The 27240-nt window shown below is 41.9% G+C and overlaps 2 non-coding genes and 1 pseudogene across 2 annotated transcripts; 2 read left to right on the top strand and 1 right to left on the bottom strand.

Annotated features, from left to right (window-relative positions):
• The first annotated feature begins 4890 nt into the window (after positions 1-4890).
• LOC140285775 (U2 spliceosomal RNA) lies at positions 4891-5081 on the top strand. Its single transcript, XR_011910728.1, has one exon. It is a non-coding gene; the product is annotated as a U2 spliceosomal RNA (small nuclear RNA).
• An 11423-nt stretch (positions 5082-16504) lies between these two features.
• LOC140285754 (U2 spliceosomal RNA) lies at positions 16505-16681 on the bottom strand (annotated as a pseudogene).
• A 4926-nt stretch (positions 16682-21607) lies between these two features.
• LOC140285737 (U2 spliceosomal RNA) lies at positions 21608-21798 on the top strand. Its single transcript, XR_011910712.1, has one exon. It is a non-coding gene; the product is annotated as a U2 spliceosomal RNA (small nuclear RNA).
• The last annotated feature ends 5442 nt before the right edge of the window (positions 21799-27240 follow it).

Below are 27240 nucleotides of genomic sequence, written 5' to 3'. Positions count from 1 at the left end.
TTGTTCTCAATGATCCCCATAAAACCATCTGCTACTTGGTTTAAGTCACTAGATTCATGCATCTCCAAATTTCTGTGGAAAAACAAACCACCACGTATTAGTTTAAAAACCCTACAGAAGACCAAGGACAGTGGTGAATTAGATTTACCTCATTTTCAGCACTATTCCTTAGCCAATAGGTTACAATATATATCAAAATGGTTTAAACCTTGTTGTTGTCACAGTTCCCAGAGACGTTGTAATCGTTGAGGATTCTATATTCACCCCCTCATTAGAGGCACGTGTTGCAGATTGATGACACTGAATCTTCTTCTCTGTTCATTGCTGGCATCATTCCCAGCATCGTAAGTGTTCGTGGCATTGTTAGCCTCTTCTTCTGGATCTTGATATCGAGCATCCTTTTGTATTTCTGGTTTGTAAGTCCTCTCTCTTCGTTCACCGGAGTCTTCGTCTCTTTGTCCTTGAGTTTGGTGATTTTTTCTTCTTTTGATGCCTTGACACGTTGTGACAGGTGATACCACATGGGAGATCCTTTAACTTGGACTGCTGTCCCTGTGCTGCGAAATGGCTGTGCTGCTCAAATGGTCTCTCCTTCATCATATACACAGTTATTTATACATCACCTTCCACCATGAAGCGTTGTCCCTTTTTGTTTCTCTCTTTGTTCTTAAAATGCTGTTATAAATGTCTAAACCAATCCATTAAACTAGATCATTTTGGCAGTAAAGCGATCTACGATGTGCTTGGTCGCAAAGCTGCTCATCTGTGGTAAACAGCTCTTCAGAAAGGCATTCTTCAATTGATTTCACTCATTTTATGTAATAATTTTGTGATTTCCTACAAAACTACACTTCTTCTCCCATCTGTCTGAGTATTTAATATTGTCTGGGTCCCGTTAAAACATGTATTTTTCCCATCTAATTCCTTGTTTGCTTTAAAACAAGTATTCCCCATTTTCTATCCCTTCAGTAGCCAACCAGTTTGTATGGAGTACACTGGAGCAACTTGACTGATCAGTAAAACACTGCTTTTGTTGTCAACGCAAGGCTTCCCCCGTCGGTTGTTTCACTGAGACACTACTGAGTAACTACAACTCAACACAGTTTATACACATAACATTCATATACATACTAACAAACAAACAAACAATAATTTATCGCAATTTTCTCATCTCTGTTTGAACGTACACCCAGGTAAATATTCCTGTAGTCTTCTCATACCGACTATGGACCCATTCATTGTTTAACTTCACTGTTTTGCAAATCCTAATTGAATATTACACATTGACATTGAACTTTACTGGATAAGCAGGTCTTCATTGCATTCAGCAGCCTATATGTGAGCATTTATGTGTAAGCTGTTCTTCTTTGCATTTATCAGCAGCAAGCAATTCTTCACTGCACATGCATATGTAAATAGTAAAACAATTCCAATGTGTTAGCGAAACCTTCTATATCACAGTGGTTTCTAAGGTCTATTTTAAGTTCTTTGCCATCAGTGAGATGACATTGTTTACAAAGTGTGTCAAATTATCACTGAAGATCTTTTCAGGAATTTCAAATCTAGAAATTAGTTATTTTACGCGTGATTTTGCTACTGAGAGTGCATCTGCTTGTGCACATGGAAATATTTCAGACCATTTGGTAAAAACCTCTGTTGTCACTGAGCAGAATCGTTTCCCTTAACATTAATTTAGTTCAATGAAATCTACAAAATAATGAAATAATGAAATCCAAACAAATATGTTGAAAAAGATACACTGGCTTAGGGAATTATCTTCGTTTTGGTCTTAGATTGCCCTGTGGAATGTATTTTGCACATATTTGACCTGCTAGACAAAACTTTATTCATTTATTTATTCTAAAAAAATGTTTTTAATAATTAGTAAAACCATATGCTGTAAAAACCTGGTTCATTATTGCTTCCATCCCTCCTGTTGAGACATGACATGGTCCGTGGCTCAATACTGCAGCATATTTAAACAAATTCTTTGGCAGTATGGTTTTCCTTCCGGTCATTCATACGAGTCTATTGTAGATGGCAATTGAATAACATCTAATAATGCTAAAATATTTGTAGTTTATACATTTAGCTGTGGATGTCAACATACCTGTTTTTCCAATGCTGTGTTAACACATGTACAGTTGAGAAGGCATACTGACTGTCAGTGTAAACGTTAACAACCTTTTTGTTATTTAATTTACAAGCTTCAGTTAAAGCTACCAATTCGACTGCTTGAACAGAGTAATTTTTTGGTAGTGGTTGTTTTAAGAAAACTTCAGTTTCTGTTACTACTGCAAATCCTGTAGCATTTGTGCCATCAGGGTTTTTTTCTTTGATCTGTTGAATAAATATAGTTATTTCTGCATTTTCATAATGTATATCAGTTAAGTCTGGCCTGGGTAAAACACTGATGGTTATTTCTGACATGCAATCATGAGGCTTTCCATCTGTGGGGTAGGTAGCAGTGTGGATGGATTAAGTGTAGCACATCTCTCGACAACAAGGTGTGGCTGTGAAAGAAGAACTGTTATGTAGGAGAGATGTCTGGTAAAGATATTTTGTTAAGTAACCATATCACAGCCACTGCATGAGGTACCTTAAGTGTTAATGGGTGAAATAACACCATTATTGTTGATGCCTGCACTGCCAATGGCTTCTGGCCATTGATTCAAAAGTACGATCTCGTCCCTTTTTCCCCTTTCAGTGGACACTGGCCCCTAATTACCGCAATTCAGCAGGGGGTCTTTCATTAGGAGTACTGGACTCCCCCGTGCACGGTTTCAGCTCCGACCCTGGACAGCGGAAAAAACGTTGAGATCTGGTTTGAGGACCCAATTGTTGAGAAAAGTCTCTCAATGAGACTCAGAGTTGCTGGAGTCAGTTAATGCAAAGGTTTAATCTTGCAGCAAGTTCAAGAATGTGTGTGTGTATGGGTGTATGTGTGCGAACGTGTGTGAGTTTGTGTGTGTGAGAGTTTAAAGAACCTGTAATCCACAGGCAGGCCTTAACTAGTATGGCACGGGTCCAGCCTGTCTCATCTTTTTTGGAAGGTCCAGCGCTCGGCCGTAACCCTTCTGTCTGTTTGGACTCTCACATACATTCGGTTAATCATAGAAAAACGAGAACAAAACTTTTTAGCCCCTTAAATTCATAAAACAGACATGGTGCAGTTATTTCCATTGTAGAAAATAAGAGTAATCACCACCATTCCTATAAATTCTGGATATTCTAACAATCTGAATCTTTTTTAAATGTTCGATGAAGCCCTTTGCTGTTCTGTTTAGAGACTCAGCTGATCATAAACCAAGTTTTGCTCTTGAACCAAGCTTCTAAACTCTTCACCTTTTTCATTTCTCAGTTAGTATTCACTTTAAAACTGATTGAAAGAAAAATTAAATGAATGCCTATCAACAAATGTGGGATCTAAACTCTAGTGCTTCCTCTAAAATAATTTCCTTTCTCAATTCAGAAATGTGTGTGTGTAAGTCACAACACCCGTGACACCAAAACGGCTTTCTTTTCTCTCTTTTCTCTACACTCTGCACTGTGAGCACACACAACAAATCAGAAAGGCTTTTTTCTCTCTTTTCTACATTATGGACTGTGGGGACACAAAACCGCTCTCTCTTTTTTTTTTTTTGATTGTGTGCCAGGGCGTTGTCTCACGTATTAGATTATGCTTAAGATACGAATGAGTTTATCAGTCACATCAGAATCCATATATACTGATCCTCCCGTAATAAAATGGTCGGATCTTATCAAACACACTTTGTTTCTTGTGACAAGTCAGCGAAACAGCGTATACACGTCAAGACACTGAATCAAGTTTGCCACAAGAACTCATAAGTTTGGCAGTATTGCTCTGCCGTCAGCAATCATACACCAATTTTATTTTCATGAGACATGTGCAGGCACCTGTTCATCTACTGTTCTATCACTATGAATTAGTTTATCTATTATCAATAAGGATACTTCTACAACTACTATCAAAGTATGTCCGGACTTCTTATGTTGTCAGTTGCTATATATGAATAAGTGGGTTGCTACTGAAAAGCATTAAGCATGTCACACAGCCCAAACATATAACATTTCAGGACACACCACACAGTTAACAACCACAGTGAAGCGTGTCAAAGCCCAAACATGTAACATTCAACAGGACACTTACACAACACATTCAAATCAAACAGTCAGACAACATACAAGAACCTATACCCCAGCCGGCATTGCTCCCTGCCTATTTTCCTACAACTCACTATGTGTGTGCACACCTTTATTCACAAACTCTTCAACTTATACTCTTTTACCGAAGCTGCTACAGCTCGATTGGCCAAATACCCTTAGATCCTATTTCGGTGAATTTGACATCTGCCTTGCATGTAACAGATTAGCGGTTTAGCAGTTTTAATTTAGTTTGAGTGAAGGAATTCATTTTATAGCAAAATCCGAAATCGTGAAGAACTCATGGAAGTAAGCTTATTCTCGGATTCCTGAATCTTTAGATTTGCTCTTTCTTTTACTGCAAAGTACAACGTTGAGCAGCACTAATGAGTTGTTTCTATTTTTGGCAGGCTTTACCTTTGCGGATGAAGCCCTTTCTGTCTGTGCAAAAGAAATCTTGTTACTGTGCAGAGTGACTTCTCTGAGTAGAGTCGCCTTACTTGTTGCGACTGTGCCAATGTTCGAAGCTGGAGTGCAAAGTTGTTGCTTGAATGGTGCTCGCTGGAGCGTGCGGTAGTGTAAAGTTATACCATTTAAAAGGGCTGAAGAGTGCTCAGTGCAGCGGGTGGGCCGAGGTGCAAAGTGACACTATGGCCATAAAAAGAACACCGCTACAAGTGCGCATTGTGCCAGGAAGGGCCCTCGGACGTGAACCAGTGGACAGTTATCGCTTCTCGGCCTTTTGGCTAAGATCAAGTGTAGTATCTGTTCTTATCAGTTTAATGTCTGATGTGTCCTCTATGCGAGGACTACATATTAAATGGATTTGTATCAATAGGAGTTGAAAAAGGAGCTTGCTCCGTTCACTCCAAGCATCGACCCGGTACTGTAGTGCCCCTGGGAACGGTGCGCTCTCCTCTGCTCTTGTGAAAAAGCAAACAGCGGTGCAGGATGGAGGTTTAGGGAGCCCAAGATGAAACTTTCTTTTAGTCTGCTGAGAAAAGAGAGTGAATGCGCAGTAGACTTTAACACGGCTCTGGGAGCGAGCCGAGTGCGGGCTAACCAGGCGAATTGCTTGAAAGAAACGCGACACCGAATGAGCGGTCAGAACAAAGCCTCAATACGGTGTTCCTGTGGTGTTTTTATAAAATGCGGTGAAAAAAAAGGTGTGAATGCCCCATAGAAAACTAAAAGGTGGAGCGGAAGTGTTCGGCTGCAAGAAGGTGTGAATGTCCGACTATATTTGGTGAAAAGCAGGTGAAGCAAGGTCTGAATGCCCAACCTTACATCATCAAAAGCGAGATCAGAGGTTTTTGGCTGCAAGAAGGCCATAGTTTGCCAAAAGTGGGTAAGGTGCGAATGACCGACTAAATATCAACAAAAGTGGGGGCGGAGGTCTTCGGATGCAAGTGGGTGTGAATATCCCACCATAGAAGTATGGTGGAGAGGAAGCTGTGAATGGCCGACCATAGTTTGCAAAAAGCGGGTGAGAAAAGGTGCGAATGTCCAACCATACATGATCAAAACAGGGAGCGGAGGTGTTTGGCTGCGACAAGGTGTGAATGTCCACCCATAATTAATGAAAAGCGGGCAACAAGTAGGTTCGAATGCCATACCATACATCATCAAAAGCAGGAGTGGATGTGTTCGGCTACAAGAAGGTTTGAATGTCCGAGCATAGTTTGTAAAAAGCTGGTAAGAAAAGGTTCGAATGCCTGAACATACATCATCAAAAGCAGGACTGGATGTGTTCGGCTACAAGAAGGTTTGAATGTCCGACCATAGTTGGTAAAAAGTGGGTATGAAAAGGTTCGAATGCCCAAGTTCGGCTGAAAAAAACTGTGTTCGGCTGCAAAAAGGTGTGAATGTTTGACTAAAGTTTGTAAGACAAGGTTCGAATGCCTGACAATGTATGATCAAAAGCGGGAGCGGAGGTGTTCAGCTGCAAGAAGGTCTAAATGTCCATCATTAATTGCTAGAAAACATGAAAGAAAATTTTCGAAAATCAATCTGCACATGATCATAAGTGGGAGAGGAGGTGTTCAGCTGCAAGAAGGTGTGAATGTCCTACCATAATTGCTGAAAAATGTGTTAGAAACGGTAAGAATGCCGGACCATACATCATCAAAAGCTAGAGAGGTGGTGTTCGGCTGCAAGTAGGTGTGAATGTCTGACCAAAGTTCAAATATATTAACAAAAGCGGGAGGAGAGGTCTTCGGATGAGTGGTTGAGAATTTCCAACCATAATCTATAAAATGCGGTGAAAAAAAAGGTGTGATAGAAACCTAAAAGGTGGAGCGGAAGTGTTCGGCTGCAAGAAGGTGTGAATGTCCGTCTATAGTTGGTGAAAAGCAGGAAAAGCAAGGTCTGAATGCCCAATCTTACATCATCAAAAGCGAGATCAGAGGTGTTTGGCTGCAAGAAAACGGGTAAGGTGTGAATGACCGACTAAATATCAACAAAAGTGGGGGCGGAGGTCTTTGGATGCAAGTGGGTGTGAATATCCCACCATACAAGTATGGTGGAGAGGAAGCTGTGAATGTCCGACCATGGTTTGTAAAACGCGGGTAAGACAAGGTGCGAATGTCCGACAATGTATGATCAAAAGAGGGAGCGGAGGTGTTCGGCTGCAAGGTCTGAATTTCCAACCATAATTTGTAAACACCGTTGAAGAAAAGCCTCGAAAGCCCGACTATACACCATCAAAAGCGGGAGCAGAGGTGTTCAGCTGCAAGAAGGTCTGAATGTCCACCAATAATTACTGAAAAATGGGTAAGAAGAGGTGTGAATGCCCAACTATACATCATCAAAAGCAGAAGTGGATGTGTTCGGCCACAAGAAGGTTTGAATGTCCGACCATAGTTTGTAAAAGGCGGGTAAGAAAAGGTTTGAATGCCCGAACATACACAATCAAAAGAGGGAGCGGAGGTGTTTCGCTGCAAGAAGGTGTGAATGTCCGAGCATAGTTTGTAAAAAGCGGGTAAGAAAAGGTTCGAATGCCCGAACATACACCATCAAAAGAGGGAGCGGAGGTGTTCCGCTGTAAGAAGGTGTGAATGTCCAACCATAGTTGGTAAAAAGCGGGTAAGAAAAGGTTAAAATACCCGACTCTACACAATCAATAGCGGGAGCGGAGTTGTTCGGCTAAAAGAAGGTGTGAAAGTCCGACCATGGTTTGTAAAAAGCGGGTAAGAAAAGGTTCGAATGCAAAAATATACACCATCAAAAGCGGAAGCCGAGGTGTTCGGCTGCAAGTAGGTCTGAATGTCCACCCATAATTAATGAAAAGCGGGCAACAAGTAGGTTCGAATGCCCAACCATACATCAACAAAAGCAGGAGTGGATGTGTTTGGCTACAAGAAGGTTTGAATGTCCAACCATAGTTTGTAAAAAGCGGGTAAGAAAAGGTGCGAATGCCCGAAAATACACCATCAAAAGAGGGAGCAGAGGTGTTCTGCTGTAAGATGGTGCGAATGTCCGACCATAGTTGGTAAAAAGCGGGTAAGAAAAGGTTCGAATGCCCGAATATATACCATTATAAGCGGAAGCGGAGGTGTTCGGCTGCAAGAAGGTGTGAACGTCCGACCAAAGTTTGTAAATAGCAGTTAAGAAAAGGTTTGAATATCCAACCAAACATAATCAAAAGTGGGAGCAGAGCTGTTCGACTGCAAGTAGGTGTGAATTTCCACCCATAATTCCTGAAAAATGGGTAAGAAAAGGTGCGAATGCCCAACCATACATCATCAAAAGAAGAAGTGGATGTGTTCTGCTACAAGAAGGTTTGAATGTCCGACCATAGCTTGTAAAAAGTGGGTAAGAAAAAGTTCGAATGCTCGAACATACACCATCAAATTTGGGAGCGGAGGTGTTCCGCTGTAAGACGGTGTGAATGTCCGACCATAATTGGTAAAAAGCGGGTAAGAAAAGGTTAAAATACCCGACTGTACACAATCAATAGCGGGAGCGGAGTTGTTCGGCTACAAGAAGGTGTGAAAGTCCGACCATGGTTTGTAAAACGCGGGTAAGACAAGGTGCGAATGCCCGACAATGTATGATCAAAAGAGGGAGCGGAGGTGTTCGGCTGCAAGGTCTGAATTTCCAACCATAATTTGTAAACACCGTTGAAGAAAAGCCTCGAAAGCCCGACTATACACCATCAAAAGTGGGAGCAGAGGTGTTCAGCTGCAAGAAGGTCTGAATGTCCACCAATAATTACTGAGAAATGGGTAAGAAAAGGTGTGAATGCCCAACTATACATCATCACAAGCAGAAGTGGATGTGTTCGGCCACAAGAAGGTTTGAATGTCCGACCATAGTTTGTAAAAGGCGGGTAAGAAAAGGTTTGAATGCCCGAACATACACAATCAAAAGAGGGAGCGGAGGTGTTTCGCTGCAAGAAGGTGTGAATGTCCGAGCATAGTTTGTAAAAAGTGGGTAAGAAAAGGTTCGAATGCCAGAACATACACCATCAAAAGAGGGAGCGGAGGTTTTCCGCTGTAAGAAGGTGTGAATGTCCGACCATAGTTGGTAAAAAGCGGGTAAGAAAAGGTTAAAATACTCGACTCTACACAATCAATAGCGGGAGCGGAGTTGTTCGGCTAAAAGAAGGTGTGAAAGTCCGACCATGGTTTGTAAAAAGCGGGTAAGAAAAGGTTCGAATGCAAAAATACACACCATCAAAAGCGGAAGCCGAGGTGTTCGGCTGCAAGTAGGTGTGAATGTCCACCCATAATTAATGAAAAGCGGGCAACAAGTAGGTTCGAATGCCCAACCATACATCAACAAAAGCAGGAGTGGATGTGTTTGGCTACAAGAAGGTTTGAATGTCCGAGCATAGTTTGTAAAAAGCGGGTAAGAAAAGGTGCGAATGCCCGACAATGTATGATCAAAAGAGGGAGTGGAGGTTTTCGGCTACAAGAAGGTTTGAATGTCCAACCATAGTTTGTAAAAAGCGGGTAAGAAAAGGTGCGAATGCCCGAAAATACACCATCAAAAGAGGGAGCGGAGGTGTTCCGCTGTAAGATGGTGCGAATGTCCGACCATAGTTGGTAAAAAGCGGGTAAGAAAAGGTTCGAATGCCCGAATATATACCATCATAAGCGGAAGCGGAGGTGTTCGGCTGAAAGAAGGTGTGAACGTCCGACCAAAGTTTGTAAAAAGCAGTTAAGAAAAGGTTCGAATATCCAACCAAACATAATCAAAAGTGGGAGCAGAGCTGTTCGACTGCAAGTAGGTGTGAATTTCCACCCATAATTCCTGAAAAATGGGTAAGAAAAGGTGCGAATGCCCAACCATACATCATCAAAAGAAGAAGTGGATGTGTTCTGCTACAAGAAGGTTTGAATGTCCGACCATAGCTTGTAAAAAGTGGGTAAGAAAAAGTTCGAATGCTCGAACATACACCATCAAATTTGGGAGCGGAGGTGTTCCGCTGTAAGACGGTGTGAATGTCCGACCATAATTGGTAAAAAGCGGGTAAGAAAAGGTTAAAATACCCGACTGTACACAATCAATAGCGGGAGCGGAGTTGTTCGGCTACAAGAAGGTGTGAAAGTCCGACCATGGTTTGTAAAACGCGGGTAAGACAAGGTGCGAATGCCCGACAATGTATGATCAAAAGAGGGAGCGGAGGTGTTCGGCTGCAAGGTCTGAATTTCCAACCATAATTTGTAAACACCGTTGAAGAAAAGCCTCGAAAGCCCGACTATACACCATCAAAAGCGGGAGCAGAGGTGTTCAGCTGCAAGAAGGTCTGAATGTCCACCAATAATTACTGAGAAATGGGTAAGAAAAGGTGTGAATGCCCAACTATACATCATCACAAGCAGAAGTGGATGTGTTCGGCCACAAGAAGGTTTGAATGTCCGACCATAGTTTGTAAAAGGCGGGTAAGAAAAGGTTTGAATGCCCGAACATACACAATCAAAAGAGGGAGCGGAGGTGTTCCGCCATAAGAAGGTGTGAATGTCCGACCGTAGTTGCTAAAAAGTGGGTAAGAAAAGGTTAAAATACCCGACTGTACACAATCAATAGCGGGAGCGAATGTGTTCGGCTACAAGAAGGTGTGAAAGTCCGACCATGTTTTGTAAATAGCGGGTAAGAAAAGGTGCGAATGCCCGACAATGTATGATCAAAAGAGGGAGCGGAGGTTTTCGGCTAAAAGAAGGTCTGAATGTCCAACCATAATTTGTAAAAACCGGGGAAGAAAAGGCTCGAAAGCCCGACTATACACCATCAAAAGCGGGAGCAGAGTGGTTCAGCTGCAAGAAGGTCTGAATGTCCATCAATAATTGCTAGAAAACATGAAAGAAAATTTTCGAATATCAAACCGCACATGATCATAAGTGGGAGCGGAGGTGTTTAGCTGCAAGAAGGTGTGAATGTCCACCCATAATTCCTCAAAAATGGGTAAAAAAAAAGGTGCGAATGCCCAACCATACATCATCAAAAGCAGGACTGGATGTGTTCGGCTACAAGGTTTGAATGTCCGAGCATAGTTTGTTAAAAGCGGGTAAGAAAAGGTTCGAATGCCCGAACATACACCATCAAAAGAGGGAGCGGAGGTGTTCAGCCATAAGAAGGTGTGAATGTCCGACCGTAGTTGGTAAAAAGCGGGTAAGAAAAGGTTAAAATGGCCGTCTGTACACAATCAATAGCGGGAAGGGATGTGTTCGGCTACAAGAAGGTGTGAAAGTCCGACCATGTTTTGTAAAAAGCGGTTAAGAAAAGGTGTGAATGCCCGACAATGTATGATCAAAAGAGGGAGCGGAGGTTTTCGGCTGCAAGAAGGCCTGAATGTCCAACCATAATTTGTAAAAACCGGGGAAGAAAAGGCTCGGAAGCCCGACTATACACCATCAAAAGCGGGAGCAGAGGTGTTCAGCTGCAAGAAGGTCTCAATGTCCATCAATAATTGCTAAAAAACATGAAAGAAAATTTTCGAATATCAAACCGCACATGATCATATGCGGGAGAGGAGGTGTTCAGCTGCAAGAAGGTGTGAATGTCCACCCATAATTCCTGAAAAATGGGTAAAAAAAGGTGCGAATGCCCAACCATACATCATCAAAAGCAGGTGTGAATATCAGATCATAATTTGCAAAAACCTGATGAGAAATGGTGAGAATGCCCGACTATACACCATCAAATGCGGGAGCGGAGGTGTTCGGCTGTGAGTAGGTGTGAATGTCCGACCATACTTGCTGAAAAATATGACAAAGCAGTTTTCACTTGGTTTGAGTGAAGGATTTCATTTTATATAGAAATCCGAAATTGTGTAGAACTCGTGGAAATAAGTTTATTCTCGGATTCCTAAAGGTTTAGTGTTGTTCTTTGGTATACTGCAAAGTAATACTTTTTATTTTGTTGAAACCGATTCAGACATGGATAAATATCAAGGAAAAAGCCGTTTTAACTTGGTTTGAGTGAAGGAATTCATTTTATATCAAAATCCGAAATTGTGTAGAACTCGTGGAAATAAGTTTATTCTCGGATTCCTAAAGGTTTAGTGTTGTTCTTTGGTATACTGCAAAGTAATACTTTCTATTTTGTTGAAACCGATTAAGTGAAAACTGCTTTGTCCTTCATATTTATCCATGTCATAATAGCTTTAAACAAAAAAGAACGTTGTACTTTGCAGGATAGGAAAGAACAACACTAAACCTTTAGGAATCCGAGAATAATCTTCTTTTCACGAGTTCTACACAATTTCGGATTTTGATATAAAATGAATGCCTTCACTCAAACCAAGTTAAAACTGTGTCCTTCATATTTATTCATGTCTAAATAGCTTTAAACAAAAAAGAACGTTGTACTTTGCAGGATAGGAAAGAACAACTCTAAACCTTTTCAGGAATCCAAGAATAAGCGTCGATTGACGAGTTCTACACAATTTCGGATTTTGATATAAAATGAATTCGTTCACTCAAACCAAGTTAAAACTGCTTTTGTCCTTCATATTTATCCATGTCTGAATAGGTTTCAACAAAAAAGAAAGTATTACTTTGCAGTATACCAAAGAACAACACTAAACCTTTAGAAATCCGAAAATAAGCTTCTTATCACCAGTTCTACACAATTTCGGATTTTGATATAAAATTAATTCCTTCACTCAAACCAAGTTAAAACTGCTTTGTCCTTAATATTTATCCATGTCTGAATAGGTTTCAACAAAAAAGAAAGTATTACTTTGCAGTATACCAACGAACAACACTAAACCTTTAGGAATCCGAGAATAAGCTTCTTTTCACCAGTTCTACACAATTTTGGATTTTGATATAAAATGAATTCCTTCACTCAAACCAAGTTAAAACTGCTTTGTCCTTCATATTTATCCATGTCTGAATGGGTTTCAACAAAATAGAAAGTATTACTTTGCAGTATACCAAAGAACAACACTAAACCTTTAGGAATCCGAGAATAAACTTATTTCCACGAGTTCTACACAATTTCGGATTTTGATAGAAAATGAATTCCTTCACTCAAACCAAGTGAAAACTGCTTTGTCATATTTTTCAGCAAGTATGGTCGGACATTCACACCTACTCACAGCCGAAAACCTCCGCTCCCGCATTTGATGGTGTATAGTCGGGCATTCTCACCATTTCTCATCAGGTTTTTGCAAATTATGATCTGACATTCACACCTGCTTTTGATGTTGTATGGTTGGGCATTCGCACCTTTTTTTTACCCATTTTTCAGGAATTATGGGTGGACATTCACACCATCTTGCAGCTGAACACCTCCTCTCCCGCATATGATCATGTGCGGTTTGATATTCGAAAATTTTCTTTCATGTTTTCTAGCAATTATTGATGGACATTGAGACCTTCTTGCAGCTGAACACCTCCGCTCCCGCTTTTGATGATGTATAGTCGGGCTTTCGAGCCTTTTCTTCCCCGGTTTTTACAAATTATGGTTGGACATTCAGACCTTCTTGCAGCCGAAAACCTCCGCTCCCTCTTTTGATCATACATTGTCGGGCATTCGCACCTTTTCTTAACCACTTTTTACAAAACATGGTTGGACTTTCACACTTTCTTGTAGCCGAACACATCCCTTCCCGCTATTGATTGTGTACAGTCGGGTATTTTAACCTTTTCTTACCCGCTTTTTACCAACTACGGTCGGACATTCACACCTTCTTATGGCGGAACACCTCCGCTCCCTCTTTTGATGGTGTAGGTTCGGGCATTCGAACCTTTTCTTACCCGCTTTTTACAAACTATGCTCGGACATTCAAACCTTCTTGTTGCCGAACACATCCAGTCCTGCTTTTGATGATGTATGGTTGGGCATTCGCACCTTTTTTTTTTACCCATTTTTGAGGAATTATGGGTGGACATTCACACCTTCTTGCAGCTGAACACCTCCTCTCCCACTTATGATCATGTGCGGTTGGATATTCGAACATTTTTTTTCATGTTTTCTAGCAATTATTGATGGACATTCAGACCTTCTTGCAGCTGAACACCTCCGCTCCCGCTTTTGATGGTGTATAGTCGGGCTTCCGAGCCTTTTCTTCCCCGGTTTTTACAAATTATGGTTGGACATTTAGACCTTCTTGCAGCCGAAAACCTCCGTTCCCTCTTTTGATCATACATTGTCCGGCATTCGCAACTTTTCTTACCCGCTTTTTACAAACCATGGTCGGACTTTCACACCTTTTAGTAGCCAAACAACTCCGCTCCCGCTATTGATTGTGTACAGTCGGGTATTTTAACCTTTTCTTACCCGCTTTTTACCAATTATGGTGGGACATTCACACCTTCTTACAGCGGAACACCTCCGCTCCCTGTTTTGATCATTTATGGTCTGGCAATACTACCTTTTCTTACCCGTTTTTGAGTTATTATGGCTGGACATTCACAGCTTCTTGCAGCCGAACACCTCTTCTCCCGCTTTTGATGATGAATGGTCCGGCATTCTTACCTTTTCTAACACATTTTTCAGCAATTATTGTTGGTCATTCACACCTTTCTCATCAGCTTTTTACAAATTATGATCTGACATTCACACCTACTTGCAGCCGAACACCTCGGCTTCCGCTTTTGATGGTGTATATTTTGGCATTCGAACCTTTTCTTACCCGCTTTTTACAAACCATGGTCGGACTTTCATACCTTCTTTTAGCCGAACAACTCCGCTCCCGCTATTGATTGTGTAGAGTTGGGTATTTTAGCCTTTTCGTACCCGCTTTTTACCAACTATGGTCGGACATTCACACCTTCTTACAGCGGAACACCTCCGCTCCCTCTTTTGATGGTGTATGTTCTGGCATTCGAACCTTTTCTTACCCACTTTTTACAAACTATGCTCGGACATTCACACCTTCTTGCAGTGAAACACCTCCGCTCCCTCTTTTGATGGTGTATGTTCGGGCATTCGCACCTTTACTTACCCGCTTTTTACAAACTATGGTCGTACATTCAAACCTTGTAGCCGAAAACCTCCACTCCCTCTTTTGATCATACTTTGTCGGGCATTCGCACCTTTTCTTACCCGCTTTTTACAAACTATGCTCGGACATTCAAACCTTCTTGTATCCAAACACATCCACTCCTGCTTTTGTTGATGTATGGTTGGGCATTCGAACCTACTTGTTGCCCGCTTTTCATTAATTATGGGTGGACATTCACACCTTGTCACAGCCAAACACCTCCGCTCCCTCTTTTGATCATGTATGGTTGGACATTCGCACCTTTTCTCACCCGCTTTTTGCAAACTATGGTCGGCCATTCACAGCTTCCTCTCCACCATACTTGTATGGTGGGAAATTCACACCCACTTGCATCCGAAGATCTCCGCCCCCACTTTTGTTGATATTTAGTCGGTCATTCACACCTTACCTGTTTTCTTGCCGCCAAACACCTCTGATCTCGCTTTTGATGATGTAAGATTGGGCATTCAGACCTTGCTTTTCCTGCTTTTCACCAACTATAGATGGACATTCACACCTTCTTGCAGCCGAACACTTCCGCTCCACCTTTTAGGTTTCTATCACACCTTTTTTTTCACCGCATTTTATAGATTATGGTTGGAAATTCTCAACCACTCATCCGAAGACCTCTCCTCCCGCTTTTGTTAATATATTTGAACTTTAGTCAGACATTCACACCTACTTGTAGCCGAACACCACCTCTCTAGCTTTTGATGAGGTATGGTCCGGGATTCTTACCGTTTCTAACACATTTTTCAGCAATTATGGTAGGATATTCACACCTTCTTGCAGCTGAACACCTCCTCTCCCACTTATGATCATGTGCGGATTGATTTTCGAAAATTTTCTTTCATGTTTTCTAGCAATTAATTATGGACATTTAGACCTTCTTGCAGCTGAACACCTCCGCTCCCGCTTTTGATCATACATTGTCAGGCATTCGCACCTTGTCTTACCCGCTTTTTACAAACTTTAGTCGAACATTCACACCTTTTTGCAGCCGAACACAGTTTTTTGCAGCCGAATTTGGGCATTCGCACCTTTTCATACCCACTTTTTACCAACTATGGTCGGACATTCACACCGTCTTACAGCGGAACACCTCCGCTCCCTCTTTTGATGGTGTATGTTCGGGCATTCGAACCTTTTCTTACCCGCTTTTTACAAACTATGCTCGGACATTCAAACCTTCTTGTAGCCGAACACATCCACTCCTGCTTTTGATGATGTATGGTATGGCATTCGAACCTACTTGTTGCCCGCTTTTCATTAATTATGGGTGGACATTCACACCTTGTCGCAGCCAAACACCCTGTTTCGATCATGTATGGTTGGACATTCGCACCTTTTCTCACCCGCTTTTTGCAAACTATGGTCGGCCATTCACAGCTTCCTCTCCACCATACTTGTATGGTGGGATATTCACACCCACTTGCATCCGAAGACCTCCGCCCCCACTTTTGTTGATATTTAGTCGGTCATTCGCACCTTACCCGCTTTTGGCAAACTATGGCCTTCTTGCAGCCAAAAACCTCTGATCTCGCTTTTGATGATGTAAGGTTGGGCATTCAGACCTTGCTTCACCTGCTTTTCACCAAATATAGTCGGACATTCACACCTTCTTGCAGCCGAAGACTTCCGCTCCACCTTTTAGTTTTCTATGGGGCATTCACACCTTTATTTTCACCGCATTTTATAAAAACACCACAGGAACACCGTATTGAGGCTTTGTTCTGACCGCTCATTCGGTGTCGCGTTTCTTTCAAGCATTTCTCCTGGTTAGCCCGCACTCGGCTCGCTCCCAGGGCCGTGTTAAAGTCTACTTCGCATTCACTCTCTTTTCTCAGCAGACTAAAAGAAACTTCCATCCTGCACCGCTGTTAGCTTTTTCACAAGAGCAGAGGAGAGCGCACCGTTCCCAGCGGCACTGCAGTACCGGGTCGATGCTTGGAGTGAACGGAGCAAGCTCCTTTTTCAACTCCTATTGATAAAAATCCATTTAATATGTAGTCCTTGCATAGACATATCACATATTAAACTGATAAGTACAGATGGATTATGTGCAATTAGTAAAGAGAGTAGAGGACGATCTCTCTCGTTGGAAGTCCTTACCTATATCACTTATGGGGAGAGTTACAACCATTAAAATGATGATACTACCAAAAGTTAACTATTTGTTCTCAATGATCCCCATAAAACCATCTGCTACTTGGTTTAAGTCACTAGATTCATGCATCTCCAAATTTCTTTGGAAAAACAAACCACCACGTATTAGTTTAAAAACCCTACAGAAGACCAAGGACAGTGGTGGATTAGATTTACCTCATTTTCAGCACTATTCCTTAGCCAATAGGTTACAATATATATCAAAATGGTTTAAACCTTGTTGTTGTCACAGTTCCCAGAGACGTTGTAATCGTTGAGGATTCTATATTCACCCCCTCATTAGAGGCACGTGTTGCAGATTGATGACACTGAATCTTCTTCTCTGTTCATTGCTGGCATCATTCCCAGCATCGTAAGTGTTCGTGGCATTGTTAGCCTCTTCTTCTGGATCTTGATATCGAGCATCCTTTTGTATTTCTGGTTTGTAAGTCCTCTCTCTTCGTTCACCGGAGTCTTCGTCTCTTTGTCCTTGAGTTTGGTGGTTTTTTCTTCTTTTGATGCCTTGACACAGTGTGACAGGTGATACCACATGGGAGATCCTTTAACTTTAACTGCTGTCCCTGTGCTGCGAAATGGCTGTGCTGCTCAAATGGTCTCTCCTTCATCATATACACAGTTATTTATACATCACCTTCCACCATGAAGCGTTGTCCCTTTTTGTTTCTCTCTTTGTTCTTAAAATGCTGTTATAAATGTCTAAACCAATCCATTAAACTAGATCATTTTGGCAGTAAAGCGATCTACAATGTGCTTGGTCGCAAAGCTGCTCATCTGTGGTAAACAGCTCTTCAGAAAGGCATTCTTCAATTGATTTCACTCATTTTATGTAATAATTTTGTGATTTCCTACAAAACTACACTTCTTCTCCCATCTGTCTGAGTATTTAATATTGTCTGGGTCCCGTTAAAACATGTATTTTTCCCATCTAATTCCTTGTTTGCTTTAAAACAAGTATTCCCCATTTTCTATCCCTTCAGTAGCCAACCAGTTTGTATGGAGTACACTGGAGCAACTTGACTGATCAGTAAAACACTGCTTTTGTTGTCACCGCAAGGCTTCCCCCGTCGGTTGTTTCACTGAGACACTACTGAGTAACTACAACTCAACACAGTTTATACACATAACATTCATATACATACTAACAAACAAACAAACAATAATTTATCGCAATTTTCTCATCTCTGTTTGAACGTACACCCAGGTAAATATTCCTGTAGTCTTCTCATACCGACTATGGACCCATTCATTGTTTAACTTCACTGTTTTGCAAATCCTAATTGAATATTACACATTGACATTGAACTTTACTGGATAAGCAGGTCTTCATTGCATTCAGCAGCCTATATGTGAGCATTTATGTGTAAGCTGTTCTTCTTTGCATTTATCAGCAGCAAGCAATTCTTCACTGCACATGCATATGTAAATAGTAAAACAATTCCAATGTGTTAGCGAAACCTTCTATATCACAGTGGTTTCTAAGGTCTATTTTAAGTTCTTTGCCATCAGTGAGATGACATTGTTTACAAAGTGTGTCAAATTATCACTGAAGATCTTTTCAGGAATTTCAAATCTAGAAATGAGTTATTTTACGCGTGATTTTGCTACTGAGAGTGCATCTGCTTGTGCACATGGAAATATTTCAGACCATTTGGTAAAAACCTCTGTTGTCACTGAGCAGAATCGTTTCCCTTAACATTAATTTAGTTCAATGAAATCTACAAAATAATGAAATAATGAAATCCAAACAAATATGTTGAAAAAGATACACTGGCTTAGGGAATTATCTTCGTTTTGGTCTTAGATTGCCCTGTGGAATGTATTTTGCACATATTTGACCTGCTAGACAAAACTTTATTCATTTATTTATTCTAAAAAAATGTTTTTAATAATTAGTAAAACCATATGCTGTAAAAACCTGGTTCATTATTGCTTCCATCCCTCCTGTTGAGACATGACATGGTCCGTGGCTCAATACTGCAGCATATTTAAACAAATTCTTTGGCAGTATGGTTTTCCTTCCGGTCATTCATACGAGTCTATTGTAGATGGCAATTGAATAACATCTAATAATGCTAAAATATTTGTAGTTTATACATTTAGCTGTGGATGTCAACATACCTGTTTTTCCAATGCTGTGTTAACACGTGTACAGTTGAGAAGGCATACTGACTGTCAGTGTAAACGTTAACAACCTTTTTGTTATTTAATTTACAAGCTTCAGTTAAAGCTACCAATTCGACTGCTTGAACAGAGTAATTTTTTGGTAGTGGTTGTTTTAAGAAAACTTCAGTTTCTGTTACTACTGCAAATCCTGTAGCATTTGTGCCATCAGGGTTTTTTTTCCTTGATCTGTTGAATAAATATAGTTATTTCTGCATTTTCATAACGTATATCAGTTAAGTCTGGCCTGGGTAAAACACTGATGGTTATTTCTGGCTTTCCATCTGTGGGGTAGGTAGCAGTGTGGATGGATTAAGTGTAGCACATCTCTCGACAACAAGGTGTGGCTGTGAAAGAAGAACTGTTATGTAGGAGAGATGTCTGGTAAAGATATTTTGTTAAGTAACCATATCACAGCCACTGCATGAGGTACCTTAAGTGTTAATGGGTGAAATAACACCATTATTGTTGATGCCTGCACTGCCAATGGCTTCTGGCCATTGATTCAAAAGTACGATCTCGTCCCTTTTTCCCCCTTTCAGTGGAGACTGGCCCCTAATTACCGCAATTCAGCAGGGGGTCTTTCATTAGGAGTACTGGACTCCCCCGTGCACGGTTTCAGCTCCGACCCTGGACAGCGGAAAAAACGTTGAGATCTGGTTTGAGGACCCAATTGTTGAGAAAAGTCTCTCAATGAGACTCAGAGTTGCTGGAGTCAGTTAATGCAAAGGTTTAATCTTGCAGCAAGTTCAAGAATGTGTGTGTGTATGGGTGTATGTGTGCGAACGTGTGTGAGTTTGTGTGTGTGAGAGTTTAAAGAACCTGTTATCCACAGGCAGGCCTTAACTAGTATGGCACGGGTCCAGCCTGTCTCATCTTTTTTGGAAGGTCCAGCGCTCGGCCGTAACCCTTCTGTCTGTTTGGACTCTCACATACATTCGGTTAATCATAGAAAAACGAGAACAAAACTTTTTAGCCCCTTAAATTCATAAAACAGACATGGTGCAGTTATTTCCATTCTAGAAAATAAGAGTAATCACCACCATTCCTATAAATTCTGGATATTCTAACAATCTGAATCTTTTTTAAATGTTCGATGAAGCCCTTTGCTGTTCTGTTTAGAGACTCAGCTGATCATAAACCAAGTTTTGCTCTTGAACCAAGCTTCTAAACTCTTCACCTTTTTCATTTCTCAGTTAGTATTCACTTTAAAACTGATTAAAAGAAAAATTAAATGAATGCCTATCAACAAATGTGGGATCTAAACTCTAGTGCTTCCTCTAAAATAATTTCCTTTCTCAATTCAGAAATGTGTGTGTGTAAGTCACAACACCCGTGACACCAAAACGGCTTTCTTTTCTCTCTTTTCTCTACACTCTGCACTGTGAGCACACACAACAAATCAGAAAGGCTCTCTCTTTTTTTTTTTTTTGATTGTGTGCCAGGGCGTTGTCTCACGTATTAGATTATGCTTAAGATACGAATGAGTTTATCAGTCACATCAGAATCCATACATACTGATCCTCCCGTAATAAAATGGTCGGATCTTATCAAACACACTTTGTTTCTTGTGACAAGTCAGCGAAACAGCGTATACACGTCAAGACACTGAATCAAGTTTGCCACAAGAACTCATAAGTTTGGCAGTATTGCTCTGCCGTCAGCAATCATACACCCATTTTATTTTCATGAGACATGTGCAGGCACCTGTTCATCTACTGTTCTATCACTATGAATTAGTTTATCTATTATCAATAAGGATACTTCTACAACTACTATCAAAGTATGTCCGGACTTCTTATGTTGTCAGTTGCTATATATGAATAAGTGGGTTGCTACTGAAAAGCATTAAGCATGTCACACAGCCCAAACATATAACATTTCAGGACACACCACACAGTTAACAACCACAGTGAAGCGTGTCAAAGCCCAAACATGTAACATTCAACAGGACACTTACACAACACATTCAAATCAAACAGTCAGACAACATACAAGAACCTATACCCCAGCCGGCATTGCTCCCTGCCTATTTTCCTACAACTCACTATGTGTGCGCACACCTTTATTCACAAACTCTTCAACTTATACTCTTTTACCGAAGCTGCTACAGCTCGATTGGCCAAATACCCTTAGATCCTATTTCGGTGAATTTGACATCTGCCTTGCATGTAACAGATTAGCGGTTTAGCAGTTTTAATTTAGTTTGAGTGAAGGAATTCATTTTATAGCAAAATCCGAAATCGTGAAGAACTCATGGAAGTAAGCTTATTCTCGGATTCCTGAATCTTTAGATTTGCTCTTTGTTTTACTGCAAAGTACAACGTTGAGCAGCACTAATGAGTTGTTTCTATTTTTGGCAGGCTTTACCTTTGCGGATGAAGCCCTTTCTGTCTGTGCAAAAGAAATCTTGTTACTGTGCAGAGTGACTTCTCTGAGTAGAGTCGCCTTACTTGTTGCGACTGTGCCAATGTTCGAAGCTGGAGTGCAAAGTTGTTGCTTGAATGGTGCTTGCTGGAGCGTGCGGTAGTGTAAAGTTATACCATTTAAAAGGGCTGAAGAGTGCTCAGTGCAGCGGGTGGGCCGAGGTGCAAAGTGACACTATGGCCATAAAAAGAACACCGCTACAAGTGCGCATTGTGCCAGGAAGGGCCCTCGGACGTGAACCAGTGGACAGTTATCGCTTCTCGGCCTTTTGGCTAAGATCAAGTGTAGTATCTGTTCTTATTAGTTTAATGTCTGATGTGTCCTCTATGCGAGGACTACATATTAAATGGATTTGTATCAATAGGAGTTGAAAAAGGAGCTTGCTCCGTTCACTCCAAGCATCGACCCGGTACTGTAGTGCCCCTGGGAACGGTGCGCTCTCCTCTGCTCTTGTGAAAAAGCAAACAGCGGTGCAGGATGGAAGTTTCAGGGAGCCCAAGATGAAACTTTCTTTTAGTCTGCTGAGAAAAGAGAGTGAATGCGAAGTAGACTTTAACACGGTTCTGGGAGCGAGCCGAGTGCGGGCTAACCAGGAGAATTGCTTGAAAGAAACGCGACACCGAATGAGCGGTCAGAACAAAGCCTCAATACGGTGTTCCTGTGGTGTTTTTATAAAATGCGGTGAAAAAAAAGGTGTGGATGCCCCATAGAAAACTAAAAGGTGGAGCGGAAGTGTTCGGCTGCAAGAAGGTGTGAATGTCCGACTATATTTGGTGAAAAGCAGGTGAAGCAAGGTCTGAATGCCCAACCTTACATCATCAAAAGCGAGATCAGAGGTTTTTGGCTGCAAGAAGGCCATAGTTTGCCAAAAGTGGGTAAGGTGCGAATGACCGACTAAATATCAACAAAAGTGGGGGCGGAGGTCTTCGGATGCAAGTGGGTGTGAATATCCCACCATAGAAGTATGGTGGAGAGGAAGCTGTGAATGGCCGACCATAGTTTGCAAAAAGCGGGTGAGAAAAGGTGCGAATGTCCAACCATACATGATCAAAACAGGGAGCGGAGGTGTTTGGCTGCGACAAGGTGTGAATGTCCACCCATAATTAATGAAAAGCGGGCAACAAGTAGGTTCGAATGCCCAACCATACATCATCAAAAGCAGGAGTGGATGTGTTCGGCTACAAGAAGGTTTGAATGTCCGAGCATAGTTTGTAAAAAGCGGGTAAGAAAAGGTTCGAATGCCTGAACATACATCATCAAAAGCAGGACTGGATGTGTTCGGCTACAAGAAGGTTTGAATGTCCGACCATAGTTGGTAAAAAGTGGGTATGAAAAGGTTCGAATGCCCAAAATCGGCTGAAAAAAACTGTGTTCGGCTGCAAAAAGGTGTGAATGTTTGACTAAAGTTTGTAAGACAAGGTTTGAATGCCTGACAATGTATGATCAAAAGCGGGAGCGGAGGTATTCAGCTGCAAGAAGGTCTAAATGTCCATCATTAATTGCTAGAAAACATGAAAGAAAATTTTCGAAAATCAATCTGCATATGATCATAAGTGGGAGAGGAGGTGTTCAGCTGCAAGAAGGTGTGAATGTCCTACCATAATTGCTGAAAAATGTGTTAGAAACGGTAGGAATGCCGGACCATACATCATCAAAAGCTAGAGAGGTGGTGTTCGGCTGCAAGTAGGTGTGAATGTCTGACTAAAGTTCAAATATATTAACAAAAGCGGGAGGAGAGCTCTTCGGATGAGTGGTTGAGAATTTCCAACCGTAATCTATAAAATGCGGTGAAAAAAAAGGTGTGATAGAAACCTAAAAGGTGGAGCGGAAGTGTTCGGCTGCAAGAAGGTGTGAATGTCCGTCTATAGTTGGTGAAAAGCAGGAAAAGCAAGGTCTGAATGCCCAATCTTACATCATCAAAAGCGAGATCAGAGGTGTTTGGCTGCAAGAAAACGGGTTAGGTGTGAATGACCGACTAAATATCAACAAAAGTGGGGGCGGAGGTCTTCGGATGCAAGTGGGTGTGAATATCCCACCATACAAGTATGGTGGAGAGGAAGCTGTGAATGTCCGACCATGGTTTGTAAAACGCGGGTAAGACAAGGTGCGAATGTCCGACAATGTATGATCAAAAGAGGGAGCGGAGGTGTTCGGCTGCAAGGTCTGAATTTCCAACCATAATTTGTAAACACCGTTGAAGAAAAGCCTCGAAAGCCCGACTATACACCATCAAAAGCGGGAGCAGAGGTGTTCAGCTGCAAGAAGGTCTGAATGTCCACCAATAATTACTGAAAAATGGGTAAGAAAAGGTGTGAATGCCCAACTATACATCATCAAAAGCAGAAGTGGATGTGTTCGGCCACAAGAAGGTTTGAATGTCCGACCATAGTTTGTAAAAGGCGGGTAAGAAAAGGTTTGAATGCCCGAACATACACAATCAAAAGAGGGAGCGGAGGTGTTTCGCTGCAAGAAGGTGTGAATGTCCGAGCATAGTTTGTAAAAAGTGGGTAAGAAAAGGTTCGAATGCCCGAACATACACCATCAAAAGAGGGAGCGGAGGTGTTCCGCTGCAAGAAGGTGTGAATGTCCGAGCACAGTTTGTAAAAAGCGGGTAAGAAAAGGTTCGAATGCCCGAACATACACCATCAAAAGAGGGAGCGGAGGTGTTCCGCTGTAAGAAGGTGTGAATGTCCAACCATAGTTGGTAAAAAGCGGGTAAGAAAAGGTTAAAATAACCGACTCTACACAATCAATAGCGGGAGCGGAGTTGTTCGGCTAAAAGAAGGTGTGAAAGTCCGACCATGGTTTGTAAAAAGCGGGTAAGAAAAGGTTCGAATGCAAAAATATACACCATCAAAAGCGGAAGCCGAGGTGTTCGGCTGCAAGTAGGTCTGAATGTCCACCCATAATTAATGAAAAGCGGGCAACAAGTAGGTTCGAATGCCCAACCATACATCAACAAAAGCAGGAGTGGATGTGTTTGGCTACAAGAAGGTTTGAATGTCCGAGCATAGTTTGCAAAAAGCGGGTAAGAAAAGGTGCGAATGCCCGACAATGTATGATCAAAAGAGGGAGTGGAGGTTTTCGGCTACAAGAAGGTTTGAATGTCCAACCATAGTTTGTAAAAAGCGGGTAAGAAAAGGTGCGAATGCCCGAACATACACCATCAAAAGAGGGAGCGGAGGTGTTCCGCTGTAAGATGGTGCGAATGTCCGACCATAGTTGGTAAAAAGCGGGTAAGAAAAGGTTCGAATGCCCGAATATATACCATCATAAGCGGAAGCGGAGGTGTTCGGCTGCAAGAAGGTGTGAACGTCCGACCAAAGTTTGTAAAAAGCAGTTAAGAAAAGGTTCGAATATCCAACCAAACATAATCAAAAGTGGGAGCAGAGCTGTTCGACTGCAAGTAGGTGTGAATTTCCACCCATAATTCCTGAAAAATGGGTAAGAAAAGGTGCGAATGCCCAACCATACATCATCAAAAGAAGAAGTGGATGTGTTCTGCTACAAGAAGGTTTGAATGTCCGACCATAGCTTGTAAAAAGTGGGTAAGAAAAAGTTCGAATGCTCGAACATACACCATCAAAATTGGAAGCGGAGGTGTTCCGCTGTAAGACGGTGTGAATGTCCGACCATAATTGGTAAAAAGCGGGTAAGAAAAGGTTAAAATACCCGACTGTACACAATCAATAGCGGGAGCGGAGTTGTTCGGCTACAAGAAGGTGTGAAAGTCCGACCATGGTTTGTAAAACGCGGGTAAGACAAGGTGCGAATGCCCGACAATGTATGATCAAAAGAGGGAGCGGAGGTGTTCGGCTGCAAGGTCTGAATTTCCAACCATAATTTGTAAACACCGTTGAAGAAAAGCCTCGAAAGCCCGACTATACACCATCAAAAGCGGGAGCAGAGGTGTTTGGCTGCAAGAAAACGGGTTAGGTGTGAATGACCGACTAAATATCAACAAAAGTGGGGGCGGAGGTCTTCGGATGCAAGTGGGTGTGAATATCCCACCATACAAGTATGGTGGAGAGGAAGCTGTGAATGTCCGACCATGGTTTGTAAAACGCGGGTAAGACAAGGTGCGAATGTCCGACAATGTATGATCAAAAGAGGGAGCGGAGGTGTTCGGCTGCAAGGTCTGAATTTCCAACCATAATTTGTAAACACCGTTGAAGAAAAGCCTCGAAAGCCCGACTATACACCATCAAAAGCGGGAGCAGAGGTGTTCAGCTGCAAGAAGGTCTGAATGTCCACCAATAATTACTGAAAAATGGGTAAGAAAAGGTGTGAATGCCCAACTATACATCATCAAAAGCAGAAGTGGATGTGTTCGGCCACAAGAAGGTTTGAATGTCCGACCATAGTTTGTAAAAGGCGGGTAAGAAAAGGTTTGAATGCCCGAACATACACAATCAAAAGAGGGAGCGGAGGTGTTTCGCTGCAAGAAGGTGTGAATGTCCGAGCATAGTTTGTAAAAAGTGGGTAAGAAAAGGTTCGAATGCCCGAACATACACCATCAAAAGAGGGAGCGGAGGTGTTCCGCTGCAAGAAGGTGTGAATGTCCGAGCACAGTTTGTAAAAAGCGGGTAAGAAAAGGTTCGAATGCCCGAACATACACCATCAAAAGAGGGAGCGGAGGTGTTCCGCTGTAAGAAGGTGTGAATGTCCAACCATAGTTGGTAAAAAGCGGGTAAGAAAAGGTTAAAATAACCGACTCTACACAATCAATAGCGGGAGCGGAGTTGTTCGGCTAAAAGAAGGTGTGAAAGTCCGACCATGGTTTGTAAAAAGCGGGTAAGAAAAGGTTCGAATGCAAAAATATACACCATCAAAAGCGGAAGCCGAGGTGTTCGGCTGCAAGTAGGTCTGAATGTCCACCCATAATTAATGAAAAGCGGGCAACAAGTAGGTTCGAATGCCCAACCATACATCAACAAAAGCAGGAGTGGATGTGTTTGGCTACAAGAAGGTTTGAATGTCCGAGCATAGTTTGCAAAAAGCGGGTAAGAAAAGGTGCGAATGCCCGACAATGTATGATCAAAAGAGGGAGTGGAGGTTTTCGGCTACAAGAAGGTTTGAATGTCCAACCATAGTTTGTAAAAAGCGGGTAAGAAAAGGTGCGAATGCCCGAACATACACCATCAAAAGAGGGAGCGGAGGTGTTCCGCTGTAAGATGGTGCGAATGTCCGACCATAGTTGGTAAAAAGCGGGTAAGAAAAGGTTCGAATGCCCGAATATATACCATCATAAGCGGAAGCGGAGGTGTTCGGCTGCAAGAAGGTGTGAACGTCCGACCAAAGTTTGTAAAAAGCAGTTAAGAAAAGGTTCGAATATCCAACCAAACATAATCAAAAGTGGGAGCAGAGCTGTTCGACTGCAAGTAGGTGTGAATTTCCACCCATAATTCCTGAAAAATGGGTAAGAAAAGGTGCGAATGCCCAACCATACATCATCAAAAGAAGAAGTGGATGTGTTCTGCTACAAGAAGGTTTGAATGTCCGACCATAGCTTGTAAAAAGTGGGTAAGAAAAAGTTCGAATGCTGGAACATACACCATCAAAATTGGAAGCGGAGGTGTTCCGCTGTAAGACGGTGTGAATGTCCGACCATAATTGGTAAAAAGCGGGTAAGAAAAGGTTAAAATACCCGACTGTACACAATCAATAGCGGGAGCGGAGTTGTTCGGCTACAAGAAGGTGTGAAAGTCCGACCATGGTTTGTAAAACGCGGGTAAGACAAGGTGCGAATGCCCGACAATGTATGATCAAAAGAGGGAGCGGAGGTGTTCGGCTGCAAGGTCTGAATTTCCAACCATAATTTGTAAACACCGTTGAAGAAAAGCCTCGAAAGCCCGACTATACACCATCAAAAGCGGGAGCAGAGG

The sequence above is a fragment of the Leuresthes tenuis genome, unplaced genomic scaffold, assembly GCF_036924035.1.
Source record: "Leuresthes tenuis unplaced genomic scaffold, fLeuTen1.0.hap1 SCAF_56, whole genome shotgun sequence".
Classification (NCBI taxonomy): domain Eukaryota; kingdom Metazoa; phylum Chordata; class Actinopteri; order Atheriniformes; family Atherinopsidae; genus Leuresthes; species Leuresthes tenuis.
Note: the sequence above shows the minus strand (reverse complement) of the source record. Positions and strands in the feature narration are given on the sequence as shown.